This window comes from Glycine max, chromosome 18 (assembly GCF_000004515.6).
Source record: "Glycine max cultivar Williams 82 chromosome 18, Glycine_max_v4.0, whole genome shotgun sequence".
NCBI classification, from domain to species: domain Eukaryota; kingdom Viridiplantae; phylum Streptophyta; class Magnoliopsida; order Fabales; family Fabaceae; genus Glycine; species Glycine max.
Genome location: NC_038254.2, coordinates 49,754,994 through 49,760,279, shown reverse-complemented (window position 1 = coordinate 49,760,279; position 5,286 = coordinate 49,754,994).

Genomic DNA, 5,286 nt, shown 5'->3' with positions numbered 1-5,286 from the left:
TGGGAAGAACTCTATTTTACTCTTTCATGAAATAAATAACCAATTAAAATATCTATTTATTTTCTAAAACATCATTTTACTCTATTTATTTTCCAATACTATGAAATCCTTATTTTAATTAACAAAAACTATTTTCTCTCATTTATTTAATTTCTAAAAAACTCTATTTTTTTTAAATAAAATTATTTTTTATTTATTTTATGAAAAACGAGATGTTACAACTATGATACAAAGTTTTGGAAATATATTTCTATAATAGATATATGTTATTTTGAAAAGACAATTATGATATTAATAAAACTTACATTAACCAAATCTCTTAAAAGTCATTGTAGCTTGCAATCATTGATGTTGTAAACCTAGATTAGAAAATAAATGCTTATTTGAACCCATTTAAAAGAGAAAAGTCACTGTTAAAAGTTTTTCTTTGCATTTAAACACACAATGTTACCATTTTAATATTTTTTTATCATATTTACCATTTTGAACACTTATCTTACACTCCCATGTTTATTAGTTTTATTTTCATCCTATCACTGTTGCTCTTTAAAACCTAACTAAAATCTTATTTTTCATCCTATCTTTATTGGTCTTTAAAAAATTCTAATTTTGAATACCATCTCTACCCCATATTCATTATATAATAATATTTATATCACATATAATATTGTGCATTTTCTTCATGTGACACTACATTTCAAGATACATTCATCACTAATTTCATCTATTATATATCTTAATCACAATCAAAAGTTTTTGATAGTGGCTTCTCTCCTTTAAGTGTGTTCAAGTAAGCATTCATTTTCTAATATAGGTTTACAATGTCAACGATTGCAGGCTTCAATTACTCTTAAGTGATTTGATTAAGGTATGTTTTATTATTATCGAAAATGTCTTTTCGAAGTAACATATACCTATTTTGAAAACATATTTTCAAAATAGGTATATGATACTCCAGAAATATATTTCTGGAAGAGAAAAAGGAGGTTCTAAGAGGTGTAACCCTTTAAGGAAAAAAGGTATAAGGTAATTAAAATATAAAAATGGGAGATTAGGTGTATATAGCAAAAATTTGGGTGTAAATAATAAGTGGCAAAGTATATACAGCTCCGGCCCAACTCTTGTTAGTCTATTGTGGCCTGAATTAACATGGTCATGAATATCTATTCTCAAGCTGTTGTTTTCTGCACCTCCAAGTTACTTCCTGCACTTTTTTTTTATGAAAATGATCTAGAATACTGTAGACAATTAGATTCTCCAGTGGTTCTAATCCTGACACCCATCTATCCTTCCAAAAATTGATAGAAAGACCATCTCCTAACCTCCAAATGATATTGTTGTTAAAAATCATCACAAGACTCAAATAAACCCTTCCAAAAGTTACTACCACTATGAGAACTGTCTACTATAGGTTTAGTATCATCACCAATCACCACACCTATACTTCTCCCTTATGACCTTCACTCATAATGGCCTATCTGTGGAGCAAAGTTGCCAATTAGCCCTCTCCATAAAAGTTGTCTCATCTTCCTCAACCCCAAGCCTGCAAGATGCAAAGGTGAGCGTCCCATCATAATCTGGCTTGTTGGGCTCGGTGGTGACCTACACCAAGAAGTGTAAACCCACACCGATCGTGATTGTGGTGGAGGCGATGGCTTTGGTGATGGTGGTGGAGGTGACGATGACGGATACGGTGGTCATGGGAGGGAGGCAAGAGAGGAGCCACGGGCCAGAAGGTGGTGCTGTGCGACAACATGCAGAGCATTATAAGACTCAGGATTCGTTGTTTGGTTCGCGAAGTCCTTAAGAACCTTCCCGAGGATGGTCTGCGGTACTTTGTTACCTACACTGAGCACGTTAAGGGAAAGACAGGTACCATGGTGGATGTTGTTGCCGCTCTCAAGAGGTAAGGTAGTGTGAAGTGTTGCGACAAGCTTCCCCCGTAGTGTTTCCTCTGCTGGTAAGCGAGGCCGGCAAGGGTGCGGGGTGTTGCGGCATGAGTGTGGGGAGTGGCGGCGAAGTTGGCATGGACCTGGGTGTGGTGAACGTGGGTGATAGAGTTGGCTTGAGCGACGAAGTCCGCAACAGAGGCGGTAGTAGAGTGTGGGTGATGAATGTCTTCGCAAAAGAAAAAGACAGAGGTGTGGGTGAGTGGTGTTGGCGGGCTTCCAACACCATAATGCGGTGAATGAGTTCATCTAGTTTGGTGGTGACATGGAGTTGAGTGGAAGCAAGGTCGACAATGGCAGCTTCAATACGGCCCAAACACTCGGAGGAGAGTTCGTCGTCCGCCATAGGGACGCAATGAAAACACCAATTGTTATGTGCAGAATTTTTGCTCTATGGTTTCTAGAATTCGAGGACTAGGAAACCTCCAGAAAAAGGAGATTAAGAGAGGAAATTTCTGATTATATTTCTGCTTGCTTTTGCATTACATAAGGTTGTTATTTATAGGCAATGAAATGTTGTTCTAATTCAAGCTATTTTTGCAAATCCTAAAGGATAATGCTAGCACTAACCGATTGGGATATTATCCTAATAGAAAGATGTTTCCAACAGACAGAATATTCTATTTGTCCAATGCTAAGGTGCCAGCTCAGCATCCTTGGTCCAAGATTGTTATGCAGTCCCTACGCGTTTGTGCCATTTTGATCCTCAGGTGAGTGCTTGTCTCCTTCTTGTCTGCTAGTAATTCTTCCTTGCTCTGCTGCTTCATAACATTCTATGTTGCTGGTGCTGCTTGCAATGGTGCCTCATGTGTTCTGTTCATAACACAAACTCAGAGTGTCCATCTTCAACAACATCCTTCAAATACCTATCTAACTTTTTTTTTGTGCACCTCACCCTATTTTTTCTTCATTTTCATTCTAAATTCACCATCCCAATCATCATTCTTATATATATATATATATATATATATAAAATAAATTTTATATTTTAATTAATTAGGAGTTCACAGGTCAGGTCAGTGGATTTATAAATCTAAATCCCTAACCCAACCCGTACATGAACGATTTTGATCGATTTGATTTGATTTTAATTCAAATACATAAACGATTAAACTCAAATTGTTTATATTGATCTGAGTTAATTCGAATTCGTGAGAGACTAGTACTCGTGAAGATCTCTATTAAGGAGGAGGAGGACATAGTATATGTGTTGCAAGTGGAAAGTTGAAGAAAGAACTAAAATGATACATTTCAAAAGCATAAAGGATGAAAGTAAAACTTTTAAAATTTGATATACCAACAAAAATAAAATTTAATAGATAAAAACTGACATTAAGCCTTTAAATATGTAGCATTGATATTATTCACATTTTTATCAACTATTTTTTATTGTGATTAAGTGGTGTTTGAGTCATTTTGCACCTACCTTAGTATTATATTCATTGAAACCTAACTCCAAATAATTGGTACACGTACCTCAATTCACGATAAAATTTCCAAAGTGTTGGATAATTAAAATGGTCTCCTTCTCGTTCTTTCCCGACACTCCATTACTTACGAGACGGCAGCAACTGCTTCACTGTCATATTGTAAAAATAATGATTTGCATTTCTTAAAATATCAACAGAAAAGAAGATCACTGCACACACACACACAATATATATATATATATATTGTGTGTGTGAGTATGTATTGGCCTTCTGCTATTTGTAATGACATGTTTGTTATTTAAGTTAACAAATGACATGTTACTTGATACTGCGAATCAAATCAACTAATATGAACAAACAAAAGAGAATAACAAACCGCATAGGCATTTCTATTTAAGATCTTGTGAGGCTCAAGATTAGATAATTTGAATAAAGTTATTCATGTTTTAATTTTGTAGAAGTTTCTGAATTGTGTTTATTAGCATTTTGTCGGTGGAATTATAATGTCATTTCTCATTTACCATTTTTCTTGTACACAAAATAATATAAAAAAGACATTGCTTAATTATTTTGTAAAATATTTTAAACTTAAAATATGCTTTTAATCTTTTAAATTTGAATAGTTATTTTTTTAGTCTTAAAAAAATTTGTTTTTATTAGCCTCTTAAATTTTTGAAAAATTATAGTTTCTTTTTGTTCATGACAGTTTTAAAGAAAAAAAATAATAACATAAATGTGAAATTATGACAATTTTTACATATTCTAGTGATTTTAAATTGTATTTTTCAAGAAATTAAATTAAGAAAAAACATTTTTGATTGTGAAAAAATTTCGATAAATTGTGATACCATTAACAAAAAATAAAAGAAACTAAAAGTAATTTTTCTAAAATTCGAGGGACAATAAAATCATATTTTTAAGGACTAAAAAAATAATTACTCAAATTTAAAAGATTAAAAATATATTTAAGCCAATATTTTATAAAAATGTTAGCAATAATGAAGGGCTAAGAAATTAACATTATAATACAAATTAAATATAATAAGTTTAATAATATAAACTCTTATGAGTTTTTTAAAAAAATTTAATGATAGTATTCAAAAATCAACTTACCTTTTAATTAATTGTCTTTTATGATATTGAAAATTAGAGTTATTAGTTTTTTTTCATCCCGTAAAATTGACATTGTTTACTTTTCTAACTTTAAAAATTTGCACTTTTAGCCCTTGCATTTAGTAAATAGAGTAACTTTTTTATCCCCCAAAGAGTTAGAATAAGGGATGAAATTAAGCTTAGATATTTATAATACAGAGATGAAGTGGAAGTTTTAAAAGTCACGGATGTTATAAAAAGATTTAAATAGTGTAACAATGATATAGAAAAATTTAAGATTACTCCTAATTTTAACAATGATATATGTACAAGGGAAAGGGAGAGTGTGTACTCTTATGTGTATAATAAATTTTATATGACCTTTATGAGTTTATGTTTCTAAGTGCGAGAATATCAACATTCACAAATGAATTTGGATCCTTTCCTGCTTACGGTAAACATGAGAGGTCCTGTTTAATAAATTTTAAACAACTATTATGCTTAAAACTTAATCTATTGTTACAATAAAAAAAACTAACTTTAATTAACTGGACACTCATTTCTCCTATTAACAGTAAAAAGGAATTGGAGAACAACAAAACATTCACAAACCTATTTGAAATGGAGAAACATGAAGGGGAAGGATGGAAAATAATAAAATCATATTTTTTATTTATTAGAAATCAATTTTATTTTTAATATTATTGTAAAAATTAAAAAAATTATCAAATAAAATTTGTGATTAATCTAAAGGATTGAATGTCTTTACATTCACATATGAAAAAATAAATTATTTAACATGAGAATTTATATTC